The sequence below is a fragment of the Danio rerio genome, chromosome 16 (assembly GCF_052040795.2).
Source record: "Danio rerio strain M-AB ecotype USA chromosome 16, GRCz13ab, whole genome shotgun sequence".
Lineage (NCBI taxonomy): Eukaryota > Metazoa > Chordata > Actinopteri > Cypriniformes > Danionidae > Danio > Danio rerio.
The window spans coordinates 56,623,968-56,640,421 of NC_141036.1; the positions used below are offsets into that span (position 1 = coordinate 56,623,968).

The window sequence follows — 16,454 nt, forward strand, 5'->3', positions numbered from 1 at the left end:
AGTCACGTCATATATGATGCTTTGTGGGAGGAGTTAAAAAAAGCATGGTTAGCTTGCTGTGATTATCTGATTGGTGTGCGACACTGTGGCTCAATGGAAAGCACACATACAAAAGGGTAATTAGAAATGCTGATCTCTGTTTAAGGGATCCCCCAACCTTCCTCATGATTTGTGCATCTCTTCTCTGATTGGTTGGTGGGCCAAATCAAAGGTTACCTTGGGCCAACTTTGGTCCGCTGGCCCTAGTTTGGGCGTCTCTGCTTTAGACATTACGCTAGAGAATCATCCAAATACTAGCTCTTAAGTGACCTTGTGTTTTTTAGCAACGGCTTCTGCTGTTCTGATGTCAGCTGCAGATGTGAATGAAAGGCGGAAGAAGGTAGTTCAACATACAAAAGGGTTTTTAGGACTCCCCGTTTTTGATTTTCTTTTTTATACACACGATTATGCTGTCGAACTGTTGTATAAATGCAATATCACACTTGTAGTAGTGCGATATGGCTGTATATTATCACTGGTGGGACACAAAGGCACTCAGCCAACACACGCCTCCCTCCAGTGCCGATATACAGCCATTTCGAATTGCTATATATATATATATATATATATATATATATATATATATATATAGAGAGAGAGAGAGAGAGAGAGAGAGATTGAAAGAGAGAGAAAAAGAGATTATATTATATTATATATTGGTGCTGGGCCCTTATCGACGTTAACGTGCTACGTTTACACGGGACTCTTGTCGGGCGATAAAAAAATATTGGCGTTAAATTTGGGTTGGGAGCAGGGTCTGTTCTATGCTAGCTATGATGACTTTCATCTTGATATTTTAGCGCGGATGTATACCTGGCCGAATTGCACTGTAGGTGGCGAGAATGAGTCTTCGAACTTTGTTTGTATTCCTACTGTGAAATTACCACATCCAATGTGACGTGCTAACACGGATGCAGTTCACTAGAGTGAATCTGATTCATGTAGGCTCCTCATCTAACTATCAGGCAGCTGTAGAGTTCATGCGTTAGAGTAAAACATATACAAATAAGATGGACCGGGTGCTTTTTACAATGAATGACTGTGAATGAAAGTCAAATTGGTGAGCCGTCTGACAAAAAAATGCCCGTCTGAATCAAATCAGCAGGACGCCCTTCTGGATCTTTCACTTACTTTGAAGACACTACTGAATACCCTAATATGGACATCTGTAATCTAGTTATTTGCATTAATAGACAATAATATAATTAAGGTGTTTACGTGAAGTGCTTTCATGAAAGAGGTTCCTGAAATTTTGGGTGACTTTAGCTGCAGTTCGACAGTTTCACTTTCACTAATGAACATTTCATTCATGCCCCCGTGACAAACAGGGGTATTAGATGCAAATAAGGAGTAAGGACTGCTGAGAGTGTTATGGAATTTAATAACGCACACCAAATGCAAAGAAAAACACTTATTGTGGATCTAGTCGGAAAATATGGTGAAAAGTCCTACATGATGGTGATAGTTTAATCACGGTGTTTACTTTAATAATGCCACTAATATCTGCAGACTTCACATGTCTTAATTCCATTTCTGTTTAGTTCAGCGATGACTTTAGTCGGATTAAGGTTATCAAAAATCAGTCACACTTTACAATAAGGTTCATTAGTTAATGCTAATTAATGCATTTACTAACATGAACAAATAATGAACAATACATTTACTGCAGTATTTATTCATGAAAATAAACGTTAATGAAAATACAGTTGTTCATTGTTAGTTCATGTTAACTCACGGTGCATTAACTAATGTTAACAAGCATGGACTTGGATGTCAATAATGCATTAGTAAATGTTCAATTATGATTAATAAATGCTGTACATGTGTTGTTCATGATTAGTTTTTGTTAGTAAATGCATTAACTAATGAACCTTATTGTAAAGTGTTACCCAAAAATCACTGTTTGGAGCTTATGTAGGCCTACAGTTCACCATTCATGTTTAACTGAATAAACAGTTAGTAAACACAAGTACATCTTATTGAACATCATTTCAAGAGTTCACACTTAGCTCATGATTAATTATAAAAGCTTGTTTGGCATGCTGTCCCGGGAGAGAACCCTGAGCTCATGAGATCCTCGAGCCCATGGCTTCCTCCCGTTGCAAGGCGGGAGGGGAGTTTGAGCTCAGGTAGATCTCGAGAACTCCCCTGCTGAAGCAAGTGAATGCTCTTGAAATTAATTACTAACTAGGAGCGTGTCTATGTTGACAATTTGGATTGTTCAATTGACTTAATTGCATGTTTTTAGGCGGTGGGAGGAAACCGGGGAACCCGGGGGAAACCCACATGAGCACGGGGAGAAGTGCAAACTCCACACAGAAATGTCTGCTAGTTTTGGTAAAGCCAGGAACCAGAGACATTCTTGCTGTGAGGCGACAGTGCTAGGCACTGGGCCACCGTGTCACCCGTCTAAGAAGGAGGAGTAGGGGAGGACGGGGGGACTCTTCAAAACGAAGATAGCAATGGAATAAACCCCAGGGTATTTATAGTAGGTTAGGAGTCATCTGATTGGATCGTAGTGAATTAGATAATGTGGGTCAGCTGCTAGCAATCATAAGCATGTGATCCTTTCGAAATTTGTTTATACATAAACTTCACTTATTTTCATCACAAGTTATCACAGTAGAACAGTTTCCAAAGCAGTTTGTGATGCATTTTGGAAACAGGAGATGAGCCCCTGGTCTAATGCGCCACCTGGCTTGAGAAACCCGTTTTTAATGACTTACTTTTAGTCATTATTTGAGTAGCACATATTCTGAATGCCTTCAGCGGAATTCAAACGAGCTATTTTAATCTAGATTGATTTTAAGATTACAGTGAGATTAATCTAGATTAAAAAATGAATGTATGACCACCTATACACAGTATATATAGCATCAATCATACAAAAGAGCATAGTGAATTCTAGATTAACTATATTAATTACAATATTTTACCATTTTGTCAATTAACACAGTGTAAATATAATTTAAATGCAATCATTCAGTGTGGTTTCCATGTATTTTTACACCACGTTTTATGCTATATCATTTTGTTTTTGCATATGTTAAGATAATCATATTACTCAAACTTGCAAAGATGTCATTGGGTTTAATCCTTTAAATATATTTTTAAAACTATTAAGTTATAATTTTTCTAAAACAAAACAATTATATTATATAAAATTATATTAATGTGATTTACTTACAAAAAGGAGTGTCTGTGTATTTAATGTCTGTCATTTATCAGACATCCAGCATAACATGAGAATGATTTAAATGAAATGAAGATAAATAAAATGCACAGTCATGCCACCTCCCTCTGTATCGCATAGGCTTTGAGTCGCTAACTTTCTTCTCCGAGTGTTGTGGAGGGGAAAAAAAAGAACAGCGAAAGATTCAATTATATTAAACGCATTATATTCAGGAGCCATTAATAAGCTCGTTCCGTTGTGATTCACCACAGCGCTTATGCATACAAAAATTAAACAAAAAGGCAAATGAGATCGAAATGCCAGCACGAGCGTGAATGCGCATTTGCTCACAGATTCAATTTGCTCATGCGTTCTTCAGCACGTTGGCTGGAGAAAAAGATCATACATCAAAAACTCAATTCTGTCCAGCGTTGCCAGCTCATTTTCAGGGGAAGCTGCTTAAAGGGGGGTTGATTTGTTGCTACAAGTTGTTAAATGATGTTGTGATGCGGTCGTGTGATGATGACATCATTACATAACCGTGATCCAAAACTGTCACTGCATGGCATTTTACAATTACATTACACCAACTGACTGGCCCTCTCAGCAAACAAACCTGCTGCGAAATATGGATTTATTTAGATTTGTTTGCAAAATGTCATATAAACATGCATTCTTTATTTTATTTTATTTTTTTATTCTCTTTTAAAGGATCTTTGGGGAAACAACATCCTTTTAGACCTTTATTTTGAAAAGTGCATAATTTTTTTGAGAAAATAAAAGTTATTCAAGTCATTCATTCAATTTCCTTTAGTCCCTTATTTATCTGGGGTTGCCACGGCGGAATGAACCACCAACTATTCTGGCATATTTTTAGCAGATGCTCTTCCAGCCACAACCCAGTACTGGGGAACACACATACATCCTGACATTTACACACCCACTCACACACTACAGCCAATTTTGTTTATTCACCTATAGTGCATGTGTTTGGACTGTGGTGGAAACCGGAGCACCTGGAGGAAACCCCTGCCAACACGGGGAGAACATGCAAACTCCACACTGAAATGCCAATGGACCCAGCCGGGACTTGAACTAGCGACCTTCTTGCTGTGAGGTGACAGTGCTAACCACTGAACCACCGTGCCACCCAACAGTAATTTAATTGAATTCGTTTTTTTAAAAGATATTGTTGAAAGAATGAAAGGTTTTCTGAACAATCACATGTTTGTGGGTTTACTAAACAACTTTTAAAAACACCGAGTAATTTTTACGGTGAACGAGAGAGCTTAACGTTAATATTATATTATTATAAAATAAATTATTATTATTATTATTATTATTATTATTATTATCATCATCATCATCATCATCATGATCATAATAATAATATCACATCTTGTAAGAGATAAAAGCTTCCTGCATTTAAAAACAATACAATACAATACAAAAAGAAAAAAACCTGACCTGCCCACATTTTAAAAATGGTACGGCCCTTATGGCATTTGCCAGAATTGCCAGATGGCCAGTCCGCCCCTGACGTGACTGTTAGTCAGTGAAGTTGTTGGTGGACTTTTAAAGGTAAGGTTTTTTATTAAAATATCCTGATTAAACGATTCCGTTGTCTTTTGTAAATTCTTAGCCTAAATAAACTGATGATTAAATGTGAAACATTGTTTTAATAGTATGCAGCTGTTTAATAAATGCTTCAGTTGTTTGTGTTGTGACCAATTTGCAGGTAGTTTCTTAAGTTATTTGTGTTGTGACAAAATGTGACGAAATAGTACTTTCGATTCAGTTCTCTATGGGAAAAAAGGACTTGGACTACACATAAATAGGAGTTAATATAATGAAAAAAATAAAGAAATAGTTAGTTTGCAACATCAAGCAGTATAACCGGAAGTGACGTTGCGCGCAAAACAAATATAAAACTATTTTCATTAAACAACACAAATAAAGTAAAAACTAAATTCTAACATATGTCTAAACAAATTGATGCAAAACAAATGCACGAAAATGAAAAGGAGGGACTATTAGTGAAAGGCATTAAATTAATACTCTTATTAACACCCGTCACATTATTAAATTAATACTCTTATTAACACCCGTTACATGAAGAATAAGGTCAATAGGCTATATATTAAAACATCTAAAGTTGTTGCTAGAGCAGTCTAAAAAGTTGCTAAATCTTGCTACCCAAATGCTTAACAACAGTGGTTCCTTTATCTTGTCGGTTTCGCTTTCCCTTTTCTCGCGAAACGTCCTTGCCGCTCTTTTTTAAAACAGACTCGGGAAAATCCGTCAAAATGACCCGCGAGCTGAATGAGTTAATAATAAGCAGTTCCTGAAGGCCTCGTCTTTCGCCTGGAGCTTGTGGAGGATTTCAACGAGGAAACTAACAGTTTAACTGGCGTATTGATCTCCGAGGGCTTTGAGGTTTGGGCTTTTATCCAAGCCAGAAATGGGGGTAAAACTGAAAGGTCTGTGGGGAGGTGGACCTCCGAGCTGCGTTGACAGGGCTGGAATTTTCGATGGTAAAGATCTCTGCTGGAGTTTATCGAGCTGCTTCGGTCTTTCTGCCGTGTGGTGGAGCTCTGTGTATCGACGGATAACCTGAAGAATGATTTATATCTGAACAATTGAGCAGTATGCAGACAACAACTGGCCAGAAATCATCCACACAGGTAAACCGTGTTTGGCGCGTCACGTGACCGGCGTTTGTTTACATTGCGGTGGTGTTTACCTTGTGGCTAGCGGGCTACACGTGTAATCAATACAAAAATGAGGTACGAAATCCCTTAATCTGTTTGCAAACGAAGCCAAATCTGTATCTCATGACACCAGCTAAGTCAATACGCCATGTGAACTAAGTGGAATTAATGATCCGTTAAAACAGATTCAGTCCATGAAGCTCTCAAAGCTCTTCCGCATACTTTAAAAGCCACAAGTTCCCTTCGATCAGCACGTATTCTTCTTTCTGGGGGTTGTTATAGCTGCTCTAGAGTTGATTGTGTGGTCACTAGCTGGTTAAAGGGATAGTTCACGGTTCACACTGAAATTAAACATGTACACTCAAAAAAAAAAAAAAGATTAAAAATCCAGCTTAAACCAGGCTAGGCTGGTTTTAGAGGGGTTTTGGCCATTTCCAGGCTGGTTTCCAGCCATTTCCAGCCTGGTCTTAGCTGGTCAGGCTGGGAGATGACCAGCTAAAACCAGCTTGACCAGCCTAGCCAGGCTGGGAGCCCAGCCAAAACCAGCTATGTCCAGCTTAAACCAGGCTGGTCTAGCTGGTTTTAGCTGGATTTAGCTGGTCATTTTCCAGCCTGACCAGCTAAGACCAGGCTGGAAATGGCTGGAAACCAGCCTGGAAATGGCCAAAACCCCTCTAAAACCAGCCTGGTTGACCAGCTAAAACCAGCCAACCAGCCTAGCCTGGTTTAAGCTGGATTTTTCAGCAGGGATACTGCTGCTTGTTCAAACTATCTGTTTAAAATGAGCTGAAACAACACAATTCTTGTCATTTCAATGACCATTATATTTGTTTTATATTCAGTCCGCTTAAATTTGTAAACCATTAAGTTAACTTAAGTGTTTTGTGTTGAGACAACATGAAGGAATTGTGTTATTCCAACTAGCCCCTGCTGAAAAAAACAGCTTGAACCAGCCTAGGATGGTTGGCTGGTTTTAGCTGGTCGACCAGCCTGGTTTTAAAGGAGTTTGGCCACTTCCAAGCTGGTTTCCAACCATCTCCAGCCTGGTCTTAGCTGGTCCGGCCGGAAAGTGACCAGCTAAAACCATCTAAAACCAGATTGACCATCCTGGTTTAAGCTGGACATAGATGGTTTTAGATGGTTTTAGCTGGTCACTTTCCAGCCTGCCTAGGCAGGTAAAGCTGGTTTTAGCTGGTCATCTCCCAGACTGGCAACAGCAAAAACCAGGTTGGAAATGGCTGGAAACCAAACTGGAAGTGGCCAAAACCCCTCTAAAACCAGGCTGGTCGACCAACTAAAACCAGCCAACCAGCCTAGGCTGGTTTAAGCTGGATTTTTTAGCAGGGGACCTGGTTAAGGGGATTTAGTTCCCAGTATGCTTTACGTGGGATTGAATTAAGAAAGGGAAATGTTGACAATAAAAGTAATTTTAGGTGTTTAAAGTTAATAGAAAGACTTGGTAGAGATTAATCTTCACTTTAGTTTGAAGATTTAAACGCTTTTCATGTAATGCTTTGAGTTTTGAGATCACCACCTTGCAGGAGCACCCATGCTTTGGATGCTGGTATAATTAGCAAGAATGTAGTCTGTTGCTTTGCTGTGACCGATAACTGTTATAATAGTTAATAGTTCTGAGATCAGTCTTAATCAACTGTATATCCCCCCATAGCAAAATTTATGTGGCCCAGATCTACCCCACACCATCCGGCATTTGCTTGGCCCACATGCCACAGTGAATTACGATGACTGGACCAAGTCTGGCTTCCATACAAGAGGCAAACATAGGCCATATTTGGGCCAAGTCTTAGCCGAGTTAATAACCCATAACTGTGCCTGAACTGAGCCAAATATTTTGATGTGTCACGACTGCAATGTTTTTTATAAACCCAGTTGATCGCTTTATGGCTGTGTTTTCTTGAAGCGTCCTGATTGATAGAATTTTTTTCTTTAGTCAAAAATAATTTAAATGTATTTTAAAAGTGGGTCAAGATAGATTATGGCCCACATATACAGTTAAACCTCTGGGCCAAATACTACATATGATGTGATGACTGCCTGCTGTGCCAGCTTCATGCCAAATCTGGGCCATAATTATTTGCTACCTGTGATGTAACTTATGACATATGCTTAAAATGTTTTTTTTTTTTTGAGTTCATTTAATATAACTTCAAATAAAAGAGACTTTGAAATGTACGACACATAATATACATACATATTATCAGACCTTTGAGTTTAAATACCAATGTATTTAAACTTTTATTTGATTAAAAAAAAGCCAACTCAATTGCATTTAATTGTGTAAATACTTTATTTTTTAGTTGGTGCTAAACAAATTTATTGGATGGAAATCCAGCCCTCAATTAAAATTGAGTTTACCCAATGAGTTATTTTTTGTACTCACTCTCAGTGGTTCCAAACCTTTCATGGTTTCTGCTACATTCATTCTTTCTCGCCACTGCCTCGCATGGTTCAGGATTGGTAGAGCTACGCATCGATGAATTGGCTCTTCAGTGTTTGAACTCTCAGTAATGATTAAATCACACTGAACTGAGCTAAACTGAACTGAACTGAACTTAAACACTAAAACCTGAACCACACTGTTCCAGTTACTATGACCATTTATGTGAAGCTGCTTTGACACAATCTACATTGTAAAAGCGCTATACAAATAAAGCTGAATTGAATTGAATTGAATGGCGGGGCGCCACGCCAAAATTCTTCCCGCCACGGCTACATAACAGCTTCTCATTCAAAACATTTCTTTTTTAATAGCGGGTAATAATCACACTTAAACGTGTTAAAGGGTAAGTGAATTATAACAGCGCAAACTTTTCTGTAACCGTAGTAGTGCTGTGCATCATTTATTTAACCCTTTATGGTGACGTGCTGACTCGACGTATAGCCGACGTATAGCCGTTTCACTTCAGGACGCATTAATGCTACTCTGTAGGTCTATTGGAGACATTCATAAATATTCCTAGCAAATCTAACAAATGTTTAGAGACATACTCATTACATAAACTCAGTAAATCGCACTTCAGCAGCGTTTATTTGAGAGCGCACAAGAAGATCTGTGTGCTCTTGAAGCGGCTTATAATTGAAGGGGCGTGCAAAAAGTTTTGTGCATGAGCAGAGAAAATCAGCGCGCAAACAAAAAGATCTGCATGCTCGTAGGCTACTACATAAATGCGATCTCGACTTCTTAATTCTGCGCTCACAACATTTGTCATTGAAATAACGCCACAGGTAGTTGGTATATCTGTGTAAAAAAAAAAAGGCCTGCTGCCACAGCTGGAAAAAATCCTAGAGGAAACACTGCCTTTATTAGTTTTTTCTTCTGTTGAACACAGAATTATATATTTTGAAAAATGCTGGAAACTGGTTGCCATTGATATCTATAGTAGGAAATAGGGCACAATATTGGAAAAATCTAGCATTTTTTTATATTGCGATATGAATAATATTTCAACAGATAATTTAATATCTCTATTTGGAAAAAATATATCATGTTGATTGGGATGATTCTGCACTGGGAGTGAGTGTTACCGTGTCGCCCAATTTTATTAATTTGTTATTCCCAAATTAACTAGTTTTTTGTAGTGTTTTTGTTTTTATACATGAAAACATGTCTCTCAGTGTTTATTAAAAATATTAAGTAGTCGTAAGATGACTTTGTATGACGACCTGACCCATAATTACTGTGGAATTAAATATTTTTTTATTAGATGATTAAATTACTAGTTTAATTAATCAAGTCATTGGACAACAGAGCTTTGTTCCGTAGACAATTGAAAACAGAAAAAAAATTCTAACAATATTGATCTTAAAAATCATTCAAAATAAACTCAATACTGCTTTTATTCCAGCCAAACTAAGACTTTCTCAAGTATAAAAAAATATAACAAAATTTGCTTTCTGAAACAGCACTTGGGAAACATTTATCATAATAATAATAATAATTCCTTACATTTTTATAGCGCTTTTCTGGGAACTCAAAGCGCTTTAGACATAGGGGGGAATCTCCTCATCCACCACCAGTGTGCAGCATCCACATGGGTGACGCGACGGCAGCCATTTTGCACCAGACTGCACACCACACACCAGCTGATTGGTGGAGAGGAGACAGTGATGAAGACAATTATGATATGGGGAGGGTTAGGAGGCCATGATGGACAGAGGCCAATAGGCAGATTTGGCCTGGATGCCGGGGTTAAACCCCTACTCTTATTCAAAGGACATCTTGGGATTTTTAATGACCACAGAGAGTCAGAACCCCGGTTTAACGTCTCATCCAAACGACGTCGCTCGCTGAGCAGTATCCGCTTGTTAAGTGGTGACGTGTTTGTGACGTATGTAATACTGTTTCCGGGTCCAAGCCTCCATTCATTTGAGTGGAGAAATCATTTGTTTATGATCACGTTTTATTCCTATCACACATTAAATTTCATTTCATATAAAGTCAAAGTGTACACAACAATCTCTGGGCTTGCTGCATAACAAATACCAAAAATTTAACAATTTATAAAAAAATTTATCACTTTTTGGCCATCGGATATTAGGCATGGACATATATATTGCGATCGTCATTTTCGGAAGCCTTAAATCACTTTGTAAACGTTTATTATTACCATTTCATAAGTCTCCCTATTCAGTTGAATAGAGCGCTTGGACACAGAAGCCGCTTCGCGTGACGTCACACTTAAAGGGTCACGAAATACCAAAACGCATTTTTTGAGCTGTTGACAGTCGTATATGTGTCCCACACTGCTAAAACACTATTAGGACACCTATATTTCACTAAAAATTGTAAATTGGTTGTTTTTGCGTTATTTTAAGCAAATTCGTACTTCCGGTTGGAAACGAATTTTTGAAGCTGCGTCACGGCCATGACATAATAGTGTGTATTTCAGCGTGCAGACTGAAAGTCTGTGCCAGAGTGTGTCTTATTACGTCTTACAGTGTGATGCATTAATGCATGAGTAAGGCTTGGTTCAAACCAATCAGTGCGCTCTATTGTGCAACTTCATTAATATTCATTACTGTCACAGTGTTTAGACGGCAGAGACGCCACGTTGTGTTGGCAAAACAAGCGTGAAGTGTTGCTTTTATAGTTTGCTGCAGTGAAGTTTTGTTTTCATTTTCTCTCTGTGAGAGCTCAGCTGGAGTCACGTGTGGATTAACAGTGTACGCGACGCTCGACAACAATAACTTACGTGTCTAAGGAGGAACATTGTTTACCTGAGAGCTGCTCTCATCTGCAAACGCTGAGATCCGGATTCGCTTGTAGTCTTCTTTTAATAAAGACGCGGCTCTAGTTGCTGGTGATTTTCCTGTCTCTACAGATTTGGTAAGTGAGCGACCAGTGCTTTTTGTTTATTCAGTTTGTTCGTATCGAACTAAGTTAACTATTGCACCGAGTGTAAACATGTTAGCACTACAACCAAACTTATTACCGGAATAACACACGCGGCTTTCTGACGCTACCTGCCGTGTGCATCTAAGTTTCAGGGAAATGCTGAGCTTTTTTTCTTTCATTCGGCGTGCGGTATCAAACATTGCATGAAAAATACACGCTTAGAGCAGCTCCTCGAATGAAATATCTCGTTTGTCGCAAGGGAGATGAATGAATTCCCAGAATGAAAGAGCCAAACTGCAGTTAAAGTCCATCATTTAATAATTTGGCAAATAATTTGACTACAGATGTCCATGTAGGTTAAACACCATCACTTTCTCCTGTGTGTGTGTGTGTATAAAGACGCCCAAATAGACACTCCCACACCATCTTAATTTAGTTCCTCCGACACTCCCCCCTAAACAGAGCTGGACACGCCCACTTTTCTGACTTTTTCCAAAGTAGAGGTGTGAAAACACCCTGCTGAAACGAGGGGGTTTCATGGCCCTTTAACAAGCGGATAGAGTCCCCGTCACTATACTGGGCCATTAGGACCCACACAGACCGCAGGTTGGGCGCCCCCTGCTGGCCTCACTAACACCACGTCCAGCAGCAACCTAGCTTTTCCAAGTTGTCTCCCATCCAGGTACTGATTGGGTGCAGCCTTGCTTAGCTTCAGTGGGTGACCATGTGAGAGTTGCAGAGAGCTGCCAGCCAGCGTTTGTAAAATAATTACAATTTCACAGGAGGTCCAATAATTGATGTATCTATATTTTGATCAGCCTGAGCTCAGTTGAACAAACAATGAATGTACCAAATTTATGGAAAGTGTATGTTAATCAACAAAGACGTTAGCATTCGCTTGACAAAGATTAATAAATAATCCGACAACTGTTATTTAATGTTGACCAATAAGAACTCATTGGATGCTGGTAGGATGATTAGTTTGAGCTAAATCCCTAACCACACATTACAAAATAAAGTCATTTCCTCTGATAACCTTCTGCTTAGCCTGTAAATAATGTCAGAATGTTTGGCTGAGGGCTGGCGGATGGATCTACAGGCCGATGATGGTAGACCTGCTGCTTTTGTTCAGTCAGTAATCTCAGATCTGAAACCCTGAGCGATCCGTCTTGTTCTTGAGTATCGGTGAGCAGGTGCTTGAAGTCTGTGGCGTGACAGTGCTGTGGATGTGACAGGTGGCCAAAGGGCAGGTATGAAGCGGTGATCTGAACCCGACAGAGCGCAGGGAGGCCCAGCCTCAGTTAATGCGATCAGACGTGGAAAAAAAGCCAGTATCTGCCAGTTAATGTTTAATCCGCTCCAGCCTCGGGGTTCAGCCATCTGATAGATCTTGCTCTGCCTCTCTTCATCATCAAGGTGTCAGAAGGAAGTGCATGTGTAAATATTTAATTGGTTGCAGTTTTGACGCCAGCGTCTTTGCTTTATCTCCGCTGTCTGTTCATAACACCTTTGTTGTTGTTTTTGTTTGAGTCTCTCGCGATGTAACATTGACCGGTTCAAAGGCAAGAAAAATGTACAAAATATCACAATGAAAAATGAACAAAAAATATGAAGTTGGAGTTTTTATTTGGAAGATTTTTATTTGTGAACAGATTTTTAAAAAAAAATGTTTTATATGTGTGATTAAATTGTGTGATTTGGTAGTTTTAACTCATTGCTAAATAGGTAAATATAATCAATATTTAGCAACACTTTATTTTGTTTAAATTCAGTTTAAATATACAAAATACATATATGAAATATCACACTCGTAGCAGTGCGACAATGCTGTATATCAGCACTGGTGGGAGGCGTGTGTTGGCTTGAGGTGCAGGTCGAGTGCCTTATAGTTTCCCACCAGTTATGATATGCTACGAGTGTGATATTGCGTTTATACAACAGTTCGACGTCATAATCGTTTGTACAAAAAAGAAAATCAAACACGGAGAGTCTCAAAAATCCTTTTGTAAGAAGAACTACTTTCTACTGCCATGTATTCACATCTGCAGCTGACGTCAGAACAGCAGAAACCATTGCTACTTCACCAACGTCACTTTAGAGCTAGTGTTTGAATGATTCTCTAGTGTAATGTCTAAAGTGATAGAAAAACTGCTCAGGATTTAAAGATTATAAGACAGTCTACAAAGATTTCCCAGTATTTCTCTGTTGCAATGTAAATATCACAACAATTAACCCCGAAAAGCCAAAGCAAAACAAACACTACTAGATTACTATGGTATAAATACAGCACTACAACATACAAAAGAGAGAGATCGACTTAAAAAGTCGCTTACCTGTTCTATAATGATTTGTTCAACTGTAGAAAATGCTGTTTTTCTCCCCTAAGTATTTATTATGCGGTCTTTGTGCGATCTTGTGGCAGAACTTCTACCGTTATTGCTTTTCTCATTTACAGACTGATGGCCACAGAAGCGCTGAATCTCTGACATTATAAATATAAAAAATAAACACTATCTTTATAAATAAACCACATAGTTGCAATCTAAACAACTACATTTTTGCCTCAAAGGTACAGCATGTTGTCCAACAGCTGCAATATTTGTCAAACTATAGTGAGATTATTTCTCTGCTGTCACTGTATGTGGGTGGAGTAATACACAAGGGTGAAGAGGTTGTAAGAGTGCTGTTATTGTGGAATAGCACACGGCTATCAGCCAATCAGATTCAAGAACCTGACAGAACTGTTAAATATTTGCTAAATAATACAAAATATATACATATAAAATATTATGAACTCATTTTTAATAACTGATTTATTTTATCTTTGCCATGATGACAGTATATAATATCTGACTTGAAAATTTTCAAGACACTTCTGTAAAGCTTTAAGTGACATTCAAAGGCTTAACTAGGTTAATTAGGTTAACTAGGCAGGTTAGGGTATAGGGATATTGTGTAGGGATGGTTTGTTCTGTAGACTATCAAAAAATATATATAAAAATAAAAATATATAACTTAAAGGGGCAAAATATTGACCTTAAAATGGTTAAAAAAAATAAAAAAATGCTTTTATTCTAGCTGAAATAAAACAAATAAGACTTTCTATAGAAGAAAAAATGTTATCAGACATACTGTGAAAATGTTCTTGCTCTGTTACACATCATATGGGAAATATTTAAAAAAGAAAAATATTTTCAAAGGGGGACTAATAATTCTGACCTCAACTGTATTATTGCTAGTGGAGTGATAAGGCGTCGGTTTCTCATTACTATTCATAGCTGAGTTTTCCTATCCTATGAGAAAACCCTGCCTCTTTATTATTCAAGCACGTGCAAGCACGAAGGCAAGGCAAACTTGCCCAGCTGTGAGACCCAATGACTGAGTAAGACCTCCTCCGCGTATGGCAAGCAGTATTCAGACATTCATGAAGGGTTGTAACGTTATTTGTTTGTTTCCATGATCCACAAGGTTTGTTGCATGAGTTTTCCCCCGCAATGCTGTCAGGGTCAATACAGCAAAGCTGTTGGTTTGCTGCAAGCATTTTTGTCAAGAGAGCTGCATGAGAACTGGAGAATGGCGGACTTTGTCTTTTATTTGTTGGGTTCGTTACCATTCAGACACATCGCCTATATCTGTGCTGCTGTGTTCGCCTATGTTTAAAATCCTCCACATTACCAGCAGGGCTAATGGTTGGAATAGACAGGGAAAATAACCTGCTGCACTGCCATCCACTGTGGCAAAAACTGATTTATTTTATTTTTGCCATGATGACAGTAAATAATATTTGACTAGATATTTTTCAAGACACTTTTACACAGCTTAAAGTGACATTTAAAGGCTTAACTAGGTTAATTGGGTTAACTAGGCAGGCTAGGGTAATTTGGCAAGTTATTGTATAACGATGGTTTGTTCTGTAGATTATCGAAAAAATAGCTTAAAGGGGCTAATAATTTTGGCCTTAAATGGTGTTTAAAAAATTAAAATTTATGAAATATTTATTCTAGCCGAAATAAAACAAATAAGACTTTCTCCAGAAGAAAAAAAATATTATCAGACACACTGTGAAAAATTTCTTGCTCTGTTAAACATCATTTGACAAATATTTAAAAAAGAAAAAAAGGGTTTAATAATTCTGAACTTAATTACTTTATATATTACCTTATATAATTATGTGTGTATATATTTTTGGGGAGAAACATACTTTAATAGGACAATAAATAAACAAAAGCATAAAATAAAACTCATAAGATGAAATACTTCTTTTGTAAAAAATTTAAATATTAATTTGTAATATTTAATATGCATATATATATTTATTATGAATACATGGAATTGATTAAAGATATTAAATAAGCGTGCATAGTGCATATTTAAATATAGATACTGTATTAGTTACATAAGATTGCGATTGATTTTTAATCATCCTTCCCAACCTTATGTAATATTATAACTTGCAGTCATGGATAAAAAAAAAATGTAATAATTTCTCCCTACCTTTCCTCCGGAGACTGTTTTGAACAGGTTATTGTCACGAGTTTATTATTTCCCCCGGATCCTCAGCATTCGTGACGGTTTGGCTTTCAAAAGTTTGGCTGTTTATTTGATCATCAAGGGCAGCGAGCAATAGATGTGCAGTACAAAGGCGCCGCCGACTAACTCCAGCGCGCTTTTGTTAATAACTTTGCGCCAGAAGCAAGTGCAATTACAAACGAGAGCATGTAAAAGTCAAGGGGATACAAATCATGTTTGAATTAACGTCCCACAGGTCTCGGGGAATCAAGCCCTGAAGCAGCGAACGCAGCAAATGATGCATCTGTTTGAGGCCCAGCGAACAGCTAAAGGATGAGGCTGAGGCTCTCTAGACGCTTTAGGAAGACGTTTAACTTTGAAGGACAGAGTTAAAGAGAGCTTTGAGTTGTTGGACCAAGAGATGAAGTGTAAGTGCTGTTGAATGGATGCCAGAGCTGCAACATGGTGTTAATGATCTGGAGAAAGATCTGCTTCGGCGAAAACCATTTTTTTCATGCAGCTTCGACTCCTGCGGCGTCATGGCACTTTTAATGTTGACAGTTTTACTTTTTGCTTGATTTGTAATGCTTTTCCAGCTGCAGTGTAGTCTTGCTCTTTTTTTGATTGGTCATAAATGATTGATTTTGTCACTTTGTGATATCCTCAA

General features: G+C 38.1%; 1 protein-coding gene across 3 annotated transcripts in view; it reads left to right on the top strand.

Moving 5' to 3' along the window:
- The window catches only part of iglon5 (IgLON family member 5), a 390,249-nt gene that overhangs the window by 272,701 nt on the left and 101,094 nt on the right, over positions 1-16,454 (top strand).